This window comes from Staurois parvus, unplaced genomic scaffold (genome assembly GCF_062004578.1).
Source record: "Staurois parvus isolate SC_StPar_1 unplaced genomic scaffold, SC_StPar_1.0 ptg002065l, whole genome shotgun sequence".
NCBI lineage: Eukaryota > Metazoa > Chordata > Amphibia > Anura > Ranidae > Staurois > Staurois parvus.
In genome coordinates this window covers 158,620-175,124 of record NW_028319861.1, presented here as the reverse complement: position 1 = coordinate 175,124, position 16,505 = coordinate 158,620, and the positions used below count along the sequence as shown (strand labels likewise).

General features: G+C 41.1%; 1 protein-coding gene across 1 annotated transcript in view; it reads left to right on the top strand.

The window, feature by feature from the left end:
* The first annotated feature begins 839 nt into the window (after positions 1 to 839).
* The window catches only part of B4GALT2 (beta-1,4-galactosyltransferase 2), a 174,279-nt gene continuing 158,613 nt past the window's right edge, over positions 840 to 16,505 (top strand). The window contains exon 1 of the mRNA XM_089664839.1: positions 840 to 1,051. The gene's annotated coding sequence lies outside the window, so the exon portion shown is untranslated. The remainder of the gene's footprint in view (positions 1,052 to 16,505) is intronic.

The following is a 16,505-nucleotide window of genomic DNA, read 5'->3' as shown; positions in this document are numbered from 1 at the left end:
TGATGATGAGGGTAGTGATAGTGGATGATGGGTGTGTTGGGGTGCCGGTAGAGGAATGTCTATAATATAACGGTCTGTAGGATGGGAATTGGAGGGAAGGAGTGATGAAGGGGGGAGCAGTAGTAGAGGATGGGGTTTTGGGGGGTTGTAGAGGGCTGTCTGTAATACAATGATCCCTAGAATGAGGATGGAGATGGGAGAGGGGAGGGGTGATGATGGGGGTAGTAGTGGATGATGGGGGTCCTGTCTGTAATGCAATGATCCCTATGCTGGGGATGGATGGGGGTGGGGTGGGGTGGAGATGGGGGAGGGGTGATGATGGGGGTAGTAGTGGATGATGGGGGTCCTGTCTGTAATGCAATGATCCCTATGCTGGGGATGGATGGGGGTGGGGTGGAGATGGGGGAGGGGTGATGATGGGGGTAGTAGTGGATGATGGGGGTCCTGTCTGTAATGCAATGATCCCTATGCTGGAGATGGATGGGGGTGGGATGGAGATGGGAGAGGGGAGGGGTGATGATGGGGGTAGTAGTGAATGATGGGGGTCCTGTCTGTAATGCAATGATCCCTATGCTGGAGATGGATGGGGGTGGGATGGAGATGGGGGAGGGGAGGGGTGATGATGGGGGTAGTAGTAGATGATGGGGGTCCTGTCTGTAATGCAATGATCCCTATGCTGGGGATGGATGGGGGTGGGGTGGAGATGGGGGAGGGGTGATGATGGGGGTAGTAGTAGATGATGGGGGTCCTGTCTGTAATGCAATGATCCCTATGCTGGGGATGCATGGGGGTGGGATGGAGATGGGGGAGGGGAGGGATCGGGTCCTCCTGCTCCTCCTCTATGTTCTCTCCGGCTCTCCGTAGTGTCTGGCTGGAATTTCTGGGGGTTCGGGGCGGGTTGTGGCTGTGTGTCGGGTGTACATCCTAGAGTGCAGCGTTCACCCGCCAGGGGGCGGGGCCGGGAGACGATGAGCCCGGCCCGGGGGAGAAGAGCTGAGCTGGCCGGGCTCCGGGCTGCCGGGAGGAGAAGCGGCAGCAGCTGACACCCGGGGTGAGTCCGCACACCCGCATTCTCCATCACATCCTCATCTCCCTCCGCCCCGAACACAGCGAACATCACCCGAACCCGTCCACCGGTCATTGTTCTGTCCGCGGCCAGAGATCCCCCCATACAATGTACCGGAAGACCCCCCCCCCCACCCATACAATGTATACACATAGACCCCCCCATACAATGTATACACAGAGCCCCCCATACAATGTATACACAGAGCCCCCCATACAATGTATACACATAGATCCCCCCATACAATGTATACACAGAGCCCCCCATACAATGTATACACATAGATCCCCCCATACAATGTATACACAGAGCCCCCCATACAATGTATACACAGAGCCCCCCATACAATGTATACACATAGATCCCCCCATACAATGTATACACAGAGCCCCCCCATACAATGTATACACAGAGCCCCCCATACAATGTATACACATAGATCACCCCATACAATGTATACACAGAGCCCCCCATACAATGTATACATAGATACCCCCATACAATGTATACACAGAGCCCCCCCCATACAATGTATACACAGAGCCCCCCCATACAATGTTTACACAGAGCCCCCCCATACAATGTATACACAGAGCCCCCCATACAATGTATACACATAGATCCCCCCATACAATGTATACACAGAGCCCCCCCATACAATGTATACACAGAGCCCCCCATACAATGTATACACAGAGCCCCCCATACAATGTATACACATAGAGCCCCCCATACAATGTATACTCATAGACCCCCCATACAATGTATACTCATAGACCCCCCCATACAATGTATACACATTGAGCCCCCCCCATACAATGTATACACAAAGAGCCCCCATACAATGTATACACAAAGAGCCCCCATACAATGTATACACATAGAGCCCCCCCATACAGTGTATACACATAGAGCCCCCCATACAATGTATACACATAGATCCCCCCAATACAATGTATACACATAGAGCCCCCCATACAATGTATACACATAGAGCCCCCCATACAATGTACTGGAAGACACCCCCCCACCCATACAATGTATACACATATAGCCCCCCATACAATGTATACACATAGAGCCCTCCATACAATGTATACACATAGAGCCCCCCATACAGTGTACCAGAAGACCCCCCCACCCATACAATGTATACACATAGAGCCCCCCATACAATGTATACACATAGGGCCCCCCATACAATGTATGCACATAGAGCCCCCCATACAATGTATGCACATAGAGCCCCCCAATACAATGTACCGGAAGACCCCCCCACCCATACAATGTATACACATAGAGCCCCCCATACAATGTACCTGAAGACCCCCCCATACAATGTATACACATAGATCCCCCATACAATGTATACACATAGATCCCCCATACAATGCATACTCATAGAGCCGCCCATACAATGTATACACATAGATCCCCCCCATACAATGTATACACATAGATCCCCCCCATACAATGTATACACATAGAGCCCCCCATACAATGTATACACATAGATTCCCCCCCATACAATGTATACACATAGAGCCCCCCATACAATGTATACACATAGATCCCCTCATACAATGCATACTCATAGAGCTGCCCATACAATGTATACACATAGAACCCCCCCCCCATATAATGTATACACATAGAGTCCCCCCATACAATGTATACACATAGAGCCCCCCCCCCCATACATACAATGTATACACATAGAGTCTCCCGTACAATGTATGCACATAGAGCCCCCCAATACAATGTACCGGAAGGCCCCCCCACCCATACAATGTATACACATAGAGCCCCCCATACAATGTATACTCATAGATCCCCCCATACAATGTATACTCATAGATCCCCCCATACAATGAATACTCATAGATCCCCTCATACAATGTATACACATAGATCCCCCCATACAATGTATACACATAGAGCCCCCCATACAATGTATACTCATAGATCCCCTCAATACAATATATACACATAGAGCCCCTCAATACAATGTATACACATAGAGAAACCCCAATACATTGTACCTGGAGACCACCTCCCCCCAATATGATACAATGTATACACATAGAGCCCCCAATACACCTGAGAGCCTCCCTCCCCAATACAATATATACACATAGATCCCCTTCTATACATTGAACTGAGAGATTCCCCCATACATTGATATCTTATATACAGATATATCTCTCCACTATACATTGTACCAAGAGTCCCCCCCCCATACACTGTGTACAGATAGATCTCCCTGCTATATTGTAGATACACGGATCCCCCCTTTACATGTTGTATACAGATAGAAGCTCTCTCTATGCATTGTATACAGATAGGTCCCTCCTCTATACATTGTACGAGAGATCTTTCCCCTATACAATGATAGTATAGATATACAGCGTATCCCTTCACTACACATTGTATACAGATATACCCCACCCATACATTGTAATAAGAGATTACCCCCCCCCCCCAATGCCTTATATACCCTCTATATACCTTGTATACACATATATCCCCTCTATATACATTGTATCCACATATATCCCCTCTGTATACATTGTATCCACATATATCCCCTCTGTATACATTGTATCCACATATATCCCCTCTATATACATTGTATCCACATATATCCCCCTCTATATACATTGTATCCACATATATCCCCTCTATATAGATTGTATACACATATATCCCCCTCTATATACATTGTATCCACATATATCCCCTCTATATAGATTGTATACACATATATCCCCTCTGTATACATTGTATCCACATATATCCCCCTCTATATAGATTGTATCCACATATATCCCCTCTATATAGATTGTATACACATATATCCCCCTCTATATACATTGTATCCACATATATCCCCTCTATATAGATTGTATACACATATATCCCCCTCTATATACATTGTATCCACATATATCCCCTCTATATAGATTGTATACACATATATCCCCCTCTATATACATTGTATCCACATATATCCCCTCTATATAGATTGTATCCACATATATCCCCTCTATATACATTGTATCCACATATATCCCCTCTATATACATTGTATCCACATATATCCCCTCTATATAGATTGTATACACATATATCCCCCTCTATATACATTGTATCCACATATATCCCCTCTATATAGATTGTATCCACATATATCCCCTCTATATACATTGTATCCACATATATCCCCTCTATATACATTGTATACACATATATCCCCTCTGTATACATTGTATCCACATATATCCCCCTCTATATACATTGTATCCACATATATCCCCTCTATATAGATTGTATCCACATATATCCCCTCTGTATAGATTGTGTCCACATATATCCCCTCTATATACATTGTATCCACATATATCCCCTCTATATACATTGTATACACATATATCCCCTCTGTATACATTGTATCCTCATATATCCCCCTCTATATACATTGTATCCACATATATCCCCTCTATATAGATTGTATCCACATATATCCCCTCTGTATAGATTGTATCCACATATATCCCCTCTATATACATTGTATACACATATATCCCCTCTGTATAGATTGTATCCACATATATCCCCCTCTATATACATTGTATACACATATATCCCCTCTGTATAGATTGTATACACATATATCCCCCTCTATATACATTGTATCCACATATATCCCCTCTATATACATTGTATACACATATATCCCCCTCTATATACATTGTATCCACATATATCCCCTCTATATAGATTGTATACACATATATCCCCCTCTATATACATTGTATCCACATATATCCCCTCTATATACATTGTATACACATATATCCCGTCTATATACATTGTATCCACATATATCCCCTCTATATAGATTGTATCCACATATATCCCCTCTGTATACATTGTATACACATATATCCCCTCTGTATACATTGTATCCACATATATTCCCTCTATATACATTATGTCCACATATATCCCCTCTATATACATTGCATACACATATATCCCCTCTATATACATTGTATCCACATATATCCCCTCTATATACATTATGTCCACATATATCCCCTCTATATACATTGCATACACATATATCCCCTCTATATACATTGTATCCACATATATCCCCTCTATATACATTGCATACACATATATCCCCTCTATATACATTGTATCCACATATATCCCCTCTATATACATTGTATACACATATATCCCCTCTATATACATTATATATACATATATCCCCTCTATATACATTGTATACACCTATATCCCCTCTATATACATTGTATACACCTATATCCCCTCTATATAGATTGCACACACATATATCCCCTCTATATACATTGTATCCACATATATCACCTCTATATACATTGCATACACATATATCCCCTCTATATACATTGTATCCACATATATACCCTCTATATAGATTGTATACACATATATCCCCTCTGTATACATTGTATCCACATATATCCCCTCTATATACATTATATATACATATATCCCCTCTATATACATTGTATCTACATATATCCCCTCTATATACATTGCATACACATATATCCCCTCTATATGCGTTGTATCCACATATATCCCCCTCTATATACATTATATCCACATATATCCCCTCTATATACATTGCATACACATATATCCCCTCTATATACATTGTATCCACATATATCCCCTCTATATACATTGTATACACATATATCCCCCTCTATATACATTGTATCCACATATATCCCCTCTATATACATTGTATCCACATATATCCCCTCTATATACATTGTATACACATATATCCCCTCTATATACATTGTATACACATATATCCCCTCTATATACATTGTATCCACATATATCCCCTCTATATACATTATATATACATATATCCCCTCTATATACATTGTATCCACATATATCCCCTCTATATACATTATATATACATATATCCCCTCTATATACATTGTATCCACATATATCCCCTCTATATAGATTGCACACACATATATCCTCTCTATATACATTGTATCCACATATATCCCCTCTATATACATTGTATCCACATATATCCCCTCTATATACATTATATATACATATATCCCCTCTATATACATTGTATCCACATATATCCCCTCTATATACATTGCATACACATATATCCCCTCTATATACATTGTATCCACATATATCCCCTCTATATACATTGTATCCACATATATCCCCTCTATATACATTGTATCCACATATATCCCCTCTATATACATTGTATACACATATATCCCCTCTATATAGATAGCACACACATATATCCTCTCTATATACATTGTATCCACATATATCCCCTCTATATACATTGTATCCACATATATCCTCTCTATATACATTGTATCCACATATATCCCCTCTATATACATTGTATCCACATATATCCCCTCTATATACATTGTATACACATATATCCCCTCTATATAGATTGCACACACATATATCCTCTCTATATACATTGTATCCACATATATCCCCTCTATATACATTGTATACACATATATCCCCTCTATATAGATTGCACACACATATATCCTCTCTATATACATTGTATCCACATATATCCCCTCTATATACATTGTATACACATATATCACCTCTATATACATTTCATACACATATATACCCTCTATATACATTGTATCCATATATATCCCCTCTATATACATTGTATACACATATATCACCTCTATATACATTTCATACACATATATCCCCTCTATATACATTGTATCCACATATATACCCTCTATATAGATTGCATACACATGTATACCCTCTATATACATTGTATCCACATATATCCCCTCTATATACATTATATATACATATATCCCCTCTATATACATTGTATCCACATATATCCCCTCTATATACATTGCATACACATATATCCCCTCTATATACATTGTATCCACATATATCCCCTCTATATACATTGTATCCACATATATCCCCTCTATATACATTGTATCCACATATATCCTCTCTATATACATTGTATCCACATATATCCCCTCTATATACATTATATATACATATATCCCCTCTATATACATTGTATACACCTATATCCCCTCTATATACATTGTATCCACATATATCCCCTCTATATACATTGTATCCACATATATATCTCCTCTCCATACATTGTATCCACATATATCCCTTCTCCATACATTGTATCCACATATATATCTCCTCTCTCTACATTGTATCTACATGTATCTCCTCTCTATACATTGTATACACATGTATCTCCTCTTCTCCTCTCCATACATTGTATCCACATATATATCTCCTCTCTCTACATTGTATCCACATATATATCTCCTCTCTCTACATTGTATCCACAAGTATCTCCTCTTCTCCTCTCTATACATTGTATCCACATGTATCTCCTCTCTATACATTGTATACACATGTATCTCCTCTTCTCCTCTCCATACATTGTATCCACATATATATCTCCTCTCTCTACATTGTATCCACATATATATCTCCTCTCTCTACATTGTATCCACAAGTATCTCCTCTTCTCCTCTCTATACATTGTATCCACATGTATCTCCTCTCTATACATTGTATACACATGTATCTCCTCTTCTCCTCTCTATACATTGTATACACATGTATCTCCTCTTCTCCTCTCTATACATTGTATCCACATGTATCTCCTCTTCTCCTCTCTATACATTGTATCCACAAGTATCTCCTCTTCTCCTCTCCATACATTGTATCCACATATATATCTCCTCTCTCTGCATTGTATCCACATATATATCTCCTCTCTCTACATTGTATCCACAAGTATCTCCTCTTCTCCTCTCTATATATTGTATCCACATGTATCTCCTCTTCTCCTCTCTATACATTGTATCCACATGTATCTCCTCTTCTCCTCTCTATACATTGTATACACATGTATCTCCTCTTCTCCTCTCTATACATTGTATCCACATGTATCTCCTCTTCTCCTCTCTATACATTGTATCACACTATTCACCGGTCTCTATACTGTACAAGTCCATCTTATATCTGTGTGTCTAGTAGAATATATAATATATATACCTCCTTTGCAGTCTTGCTGTGTCCCCAGCAATATATTGTTTCTTATACATTCTAGATGGTATGGGTAGATGGAGGTGATCAGGATCTATACTGTATGGGTATTCCTCCTGGCCGTCCCTATATTCACATCCTTCCCATGTTGTAAGGACTGTATACAGGTGATCCATATGAGGTTCTGTATGTTATCTATACCTTCTCTATGGCGGGGACACGTACGCTGTGCGTGAATCACACAGAGAGGAAATCTGCTGTTTACATTGAATCCACATAAACAAAGAGCCTTGTGTCACCCCCCTATAAATCGCTGGCTGCGTTTCATTTCTGTGCTGCATAAAAGTTGACAATACATTATCATTATCTCCAGACTGCCTCTAATTGTGTTTATCATTCTCTATAAAAGCTGCTCTTCAGCTAAGATCCCCTCTGTGTCTTTATGGAGAGACCAGCGAGGCCCTGCAGCCTTCAGACTGGCCCCTGGCCAGAGGAGAGGCCTAGTTGGGGGACCCGCACTGAGACCACAATGTAATGCAGCGATGTGGATTGTCTCTGCACTGCAATCAGCTTGTCTGGAGGGATTGCGAGCTGCAGAAGTGGCTGAATACAGCGCAGGGAGGGAGCGGAGGGGGCTCTGATATCGGGGTAGCTGGGGGAGGGGGGGGGGAGATTCCCAGGGGCAGGACAGCTCTTGTCAATGAAGATCAGTAACTGAAAAGGAACTTGCTCTGAAATTTAAAAGGCTTGTAATGGAAGATATAAGTAAATTCCCTAAACTCACCCTATGCACCCCATAGATGGAGGGGGCTTTGTGGTATCAGAGATTGTAGCTGGATAATATAGGGTTAATACCTCCCGTTGGGTGCCTGACATCTCAGAACATTTCTGTAGGCATGGGGAAGTCTGTGAGTAAAGAATAGTATATTGGTAAGGTGTAGTCTACTGGAGAAAGGTAGTCTATGGGTAATGTAGTCTACTGGAGAAGGGTAGTCTATGGGTAATGTAGTCTACTGGAGAAGGGTAGTCTATGGGTAATGTAGTCTACTGGAGAAAGGTAGTCTATGGGTAATGTAGTCTACTGGAGAAAGGTAGTCTATGGGTAATGTATAGTCTACTGGAGAAGAGTAGTCTATGGGTAATGTATAGTCTACTGGAGAAAGGTAGCCTATGGGTAATGTATAGTCTACTGGAGGAAGGTAGTCTATGGGTAATGTGTAGTCTAGTGGTAATGTATAGTCTACTGGAGAAGGGTAGTCTATGGGTAATGTATAGTCTACTGGAGAAGGGTAGTCTATGGGTAATGTATAGTCTACTGGAGGAAGGCAGTCTATGGGTAATGTGTAGTCTACTGGAGGAAGGTAGTCTATGGGTAATGTATAGTCTACTGGAGAAGGGTAGTCTATGGGTAATGTATAGTCTACTGGAGAAGGGTAGTCTATGGGTAATGTATAGTCTACTGGAGAAGGGTAGTCTATGGGTAATGTATAGTCTACTGGAGAAAGGTAGTCTAGGAGTAATGTATAGTCTACTGGAGAAGAGTAGTCTATGGGTAATGTATAGTCTACTGGAGAAAGGTAGTCTATGGGTAATGTAGTCTACTGGAGAAAGGTAGTCTATGGGTAATGTATAGTCTACTGGAGAAAAGTAGTCTATGGGTAATTTATAGTCTACTGGAGAAAGGTAGTCTATGGGTAATGTATAGTCTACTGGAGAAGGGTAGTCTATGGGTAATGTATAGTCTACTGGAGAAAAGTAGTATATGGGTAATGTATAGTCTACTGGAGAAGGGTAGTCTATGGGTAATGTATAGTCTACTGGAGAAAGGTAGTCTATGGGTAATGTATAGTCTACTGGAGAAAGGTAGTCTATGGGTAATGTATAGTCTACTGATGAAAGGTAGTCTATGGGTAATGTATAGTCTACTGGAGAAAGGTAGTCAATGGGTAATGTATAGTCTACTGGAGAAGGGTAGTCAATGGGTAATGTATAGTCTACTGGAAAAGGGTAGTCTATGGGTAATGTATAGTCTACTGGAGAAGGATAGTCTATGGGTAATGTATCGTCTACTGGAGAAGGGTAGTCTATGGGTAATGTGTAGTCTATGGGTAATGTATAGTCTACTGGAGGAAAGTAGTCTATGGGTAATGTGTAGTCTATGGGTAATGTATAGTCTACCGGAGAAGGGTACTCTATGGGTAATGTATCGTCTACTGGAGAAGGGTAGTCTATGGGTAATGTATCGTCTACTGGAGAAGGGTAGTCTATGGGTAATGTATAGTCTACTGGAGAAGGGTAGTCTATGGGTAATGTATAGTCTACTAGAGAAGGGTAGTCTATGGGTAATGTATAGTCTACTGGAGAAGGGTAGTCTATGGGTAATATATAGTCTACTGGAGAAAGGTAGCCTATGGGTAAGGCGTAGCCAATGGGTAAGGTGTGGTCTACTGATAAGAGGGAGTCTATGACTAAGGTGTGGTCTAATGGCAAGAGGTAGTCTATGAGTAAGGCATAGTCTATGGGTAAGCTGTGGTATACTGGTAAGAGGGAGCCTATGACTAAGGTGTGGTCTAATGGCAAGAGGTAGTCTATGAGTAAGCATTGACTATGGATAAGGTGTAGTCTATGGTTAAGGGGTAGTCTATATGTAAGGTGTAGTCTACTGGAAAAGGGTAATCTATGGGTAAGGTGTAGTCTACTGGAAAAGGGTAATATATGGGTAAGGTGTAGTCTATAGATAAGCCATAGTCTAAGGTTAAGGTGTAGTCTACATATAAGCTGTTGTCTATGGGTAAAGTGTAGTCTACCTGTTAGGTGCATTCTATGTGTAAGGCTATGGTTAGGATGAAGAATGTAGGTAAGACAGGGCTTGAAACATTTGCGTTGAATCTGGGAGCCAGATAAAAAAGTTAGGAGACAGTTTTTTTAAATCAGCTGCCTGGCAATCACTGCAGCTCCGAGGTGTTGGGCAATAGGAATTGCTCACGCCTGGCGCAAGGCCCGGACTGGGACAAAAAATAGGCCAGAGTACTTTAAACTGAGCAGTCCAGACTCCGTTGCTGTTCCCGCCTCTTTTTTTTACCTTACGCCAAAACAAGGCATGAAACGGACCTGGAGCCCGCCCCTCTGTACCCTAGATGGCAGATCGATTGAGAGCATGGTGACCTAAACCATGTAGCCAATCCACATTGTCTCCATCTCACAAAATGTTTGTGGTTAGTGGCCCACCTCTTTGCAGTTGATTGGCCGAGCCTTGAAGCCATGCAAGTTATAGCTGTCAGTGTCTTTTGTGCATGCGAGGTGGCGTTCCTAGAGCATTTTGTGTTACAGCTACGGTGTTGGGCTTGTGTGTTGTCCGCCATATCCCTGCACAGGAAGCGGAAGATCTACAAGTGCGAGGCACCATGGATCATGTATGCCATGAATTGGAGTATTAGGCCAGACAAGTGGTTCTGGTGGGCTCTGGGCAGTTTCATGGAGAAAAATAATATTAATATAATAATGAGGTAACCAGAGGAAGGTAGGAAGGAAGACCAGGATGCCACACTGAAAGTGTAAGTTCACCTTTACAGAATATCTGTAAGGTGACCTTATACTGGACCCCCTCCCCATTGGTCCCGCTGTACCAGTGTCCCGCAATCCCCCGCTGTCAGGCACTGGGATGCCGCTTTACTGTTCCAGGGATTTGAAATCCCTGTGGCTTTCTTTCCTCTCCTCTCTTCCCAGCACTAACAGGATGGGCTAGATGGATTCTGATTGGTCAGCAACATCCATGTGATGACTGATTAGAATGCCTTTTGTCCGTACAAGCTGAGAGGTATGGATAGATTAAGCTGTGGGGATTTCAAATCCCTGGATCAGTGCAGTGACATTCCGGTGCCTGCAGCGGACGGCTGACAAAAGCCCAGGTACTAGGATGCAATTTCTAGTGGCCACGGGGATCTGGCGCCTGGGATTTGTTGAGCCCTGAGGTAAGGTGTAGCTTTGAGGTAAGGTGCAATATATAGGTAAGGTGTAGTCTACAAATAAGACATAGACTGTGGGTAAGGTGTAGTGTAGTCTATAGGTAAGGCGTAGTCTATCATTGTGGCCTACATTATGGATAAGGAGTAGCTTGTTAGTGAGGTGTAGTCTGTAAGTAGCATACAGTCTATGGGTAAGGTGTTGTCTACGGGTAAGGTGTGGTCTACAGGTAAGGTGTGGTTTTCTGGAAAGGGATAGTCTATAGGTAAGGTGTAGTCTATCATTGTGGCGTACATTATGGATAAGGAGTAGCTTGTGAGTGAGGTGTAGTCTCTAAGTAACATACAGTCTACGCGTAAGGTGTGGTCTACGGGTAAGGTGTGGTCTAAAGGTAAGATGTAGTCTGCTGGAAAGGGATAGTCTATAGGTAAGGCGCGGTCTATGGATAAGGCACAGTCTAAGGGTAAGTTGTAGTCTTTGTATAAGATGTCGTCTACTGGTGAGGCTTGGTCTACAGGTGAGGTTTATTCTGTAGGAGAGGTGTAATCTATGGGTTAGGTGTAGTCTACAGGTAAAGCACATTTTAGTCTACAGGTGAGATGTAGTCTATGATTAAGATGGGTAAGTTGTAGCCTGTAGGTAATGTGTAATCTATGGGTTAGGTGTAGTCTACAGGCATAGTGTAGTATACAGGTAAGGCATAGTGTAAGGGTAAGATATAGTCCACCGTTGAGGCATAGGTAAGGAATAGTGTACGGGTAAGGTGTAGATAATTTGTAACATGTACTCTACAGGTAAGGTGTAGTCTATTGATAAGATACAGTCTATGGGTAACTTGTACTCTACAGGTAAGGTCTAGTCCAGTGGTCTCCAAACTACGGCCAGGGGGTCGGATGTGGCCCTTTGCTTGCCTCTACCTGGCCCTTGAGGCACTATTCTACCAACTGACCCCATCTATGGGGAACTATTCCTCCCACTGAAACCATCAATGGGGAACTAATCCTTCCACTGAAACCATCTATGGGGCACTATTCCTCCCACTGAAACCATCCATGGGGGATGTTTGCTTCCACTGAAACCATCCACGGGGGACTATTCCTCCCACTGAAACCATTTATGGGGAACTATTTCTCCCACTGAAACCATCTTTGGGGAACTATTCCTTCCACTGACAGAATCGGTAGGGAACTATTCCTCCCACTGAAACCATCTATGGGGAACTATTCCTCCCACTGAAACCATCCATGGGGAACTATTCCTCCCACTGACAGCATCGGTGGGGCACCAATCTTCCCATTGATAGAGACATTGGGGCATCATTCCTTCCATTCAAACCAATGATGGTGCATTGCTTCTGCCCCCTAATGTCAGGGCATTTTTTACTATCACTGGCCACAGTCCGGCCCCACTAAAGTCTGAAGGAGAGTAAACTGGCCCTTTGCTTAGAAAGTTTGGAGACCCCTGGTCTAGTCTGTGGGTAACTTGTAGTCTGTGGGTAACTTGTAGTCTGTGGGTAACTTGTAGTCAATGGGTAACTTGTAGTCAATGGGTAAATCATGGTCTACAGCTAAGGTGTAGTGTATGGGTAAGGTGTAGTCTATGGGTAACTTGTAGTTAGTGGGTAAGGTGTAGTCTATGGGTAACGTGTATTCAATGCGTAAATCATGGTCTACAGCTAAGGTGTAGTCAATGGGTAACTTGTAGTCAGTGGGTAAGGTGTAGTCTATGGGTATATCATGGTCTACAGCTAAGGTGTAGTCTATGGGTAAGGTGTAGTCTATGGGTAACTTGTAGTCAGTGGGTAAGGTGTAGTCTATAGGTAAATCATGGTCTACAGCTAAGGTTTAGTGTACGGGTAAGGTGTAGTGTATGGGTAAGGTGTAGTGTATGGGTAAGGTATAGTGTATGGGTAAGGCATAGTCTGTGGGTAACATGTAGTCTACGGGTAAGGTGTAGTGTATGGGTAAGGTGTAGTGTATGGGTAAGCTGTAGTGTATGGGTAAGCTGTAGTGTATGGGTAAGCTGTAGTGTATGGGTAAGGTGTAGTCCATGGGTAAGGTGTAGTGCATGGGTAAGGTGTAGTCCATGGGTAAGGTGTAGTCCATGGGTAAGGTGTAGTGTATGGGTAGGTGTAGTGTATGGGTAGGTGTAGTGTATGGGTAAGGTGTAGTGTATGGGTAAGGTGTAGTGTATGGGTATGGTGTAGTCTGTGGGTAAGGTGTAGTCTGTGGGTAAGGTGTAGTCTGTGGGTAAGGTGTAGTGTATGGGTAAGGTGTAGTCTGTGGGTAAGGTGTAGTGTATGGGTAAGGTGTAGTGTATGGGTAAGGTGTAGTCTGTGGGTAAGGTGTAGTGTATGGGTAAGGTGTAGTGTATGGGTAAGGTGTAGTGTATGGGTAAGGTGTAGTGTATGGGTAAGGTGTAGTCAGTGGGTAAGCTGTAGTGTATGGATAAGGCGTAGTCAGTGGGTAAGATATAGTCTATGGGTAAATCATGGTCTACAGCTAAGGTGTAGTGTATGGGTAAGGTGTAGTGTATGGGTAAGGTGTAGTCAGTGGGTAAGGTGTAGTGTATGGGTAAGGTGTAGTCATTGGGTAAGGTGTAGTGTATGGGTAAAGTGTAGTGTATGGGTAAAGTGTAGTGTATGGGTAAGGCGTAGTGTATGGGTAAGGCGTAGTGTATGGGTAAGGCGTAGTGTATGGGTAAGGCGTAGTGTATGGGTAAGGTGTAGTGTATGGGTAAGGCGTAGTGTATGGGTAAGGCGTAGTGTATGGGTAAGGCGTAGTGTATGGGTAAGGCGTAGTGTATGGGTAAGGCGTAGTGTATGGGTAAGGTGTAGTGTATGGGTAAGGCGTAGTGTATGGGTAAGGCGTAGTGTATGGGTAAGGCGTAGTGTGTGGGTATGGTGTAGTCATTGGGTAAGGTGTAGTGTATGGGTAAGGCGTAGTCAGTGGGTAAGGTGTAGTCTTTGGGTAAAGTGTAGTGTATGGGTAAAGTGTAGTCAGTGGGTAAGGTGTAGTGTATGGGTAAAGTGTAGTGAGTGTGTGGGTAAGGTGTAGTCAGTAGGTAAGGTGTAGTCAGTGGGTAAGGTGTAGTGTAGAAGGAATGTGTAATTTAGAGGTATGATGTAATCCAGTAATAAAATGTAATCTGAGTAGATTATAGCCTATGGGTGAGGTTTATACTGTCTTTTTGCATTGGGAAAGTCCGGACACATCTGGAATGTTTCCATGTAATACCAGTTTTGGTATTTTTTTATTAAGAAATAAAAAGACCATTTAACTTAGTCCTGTTGAGCTCAGGAGAGAGGTTGTCAAATTCAGATGACCTTGTAAGTGCCAAATTATGTCTACCAAAGGCTACATCTACCAACAAGTAAAAATACTAGATACATATTGGGATCAAATGTAATCTATTTAGGAAAACAAATGTATAAATATTTGGTGACAGATTTTGTGTATTTGTTGCCATTTTACTTTTATCCCTGTTAAGGCACAAAAAAATATTTTCTAAACTGTTCAGCTGCAAAAAAGATAAAATATAAACCTTAAAGCCTAACACCAGTTCTCAATAAAAATTGCTGAAAAATGTTAAAGAAATAAAAATGCAGCTCTGGGTGCAATACTCGCCCCCTGTCTGGCGATGTCCCCCACTCCTCTTCCAGTATGAATGACCCACATGGAAGAAAAATATATTTGAAATATATTTTAAAAATATTCTTCCCAAATATATTGACATATATTTGAAATGCTACAATTTTGGCCGTATTCAATATATATATATATATACACTGTTGAAATGTGTTTTTATTACAAAATATATAAAAAATATTTTTAAAAATACATTTCAAATACACTGTATGTCCTTAAAAATAAAAATCTACATTTTTGGAATGCATTTACAAATATATGTATAAAATATATGTTAAAGAGTATTTTTTGTATGTTAAAAAAAATCTGAAGAATATATTTTTTTAAAAATTAATTTTTTCAAAAATATATTCTTCAGATTTTTTTTAACGTATAAATATAAAAATCATTTTAACAGATATTTTTAGACATATATTTGTAAATGCATTCCAAAAATGTAGATTTGTATTTTTAAAGATATACAGTGTATTTGAAATGTATTTTTAAAAATATTTTTCATGTATTTTGTAATAAAAACGCATTTCAACAGTGTGTATGTATATATATATATATATATATATATATATATATATATATATATATATATATATAGAATATGGCCACAATTGTAGCATTTCAAATATATGTCAATATATTTTGGAAGAATATTTTTAAAATATAGTTTAAATATA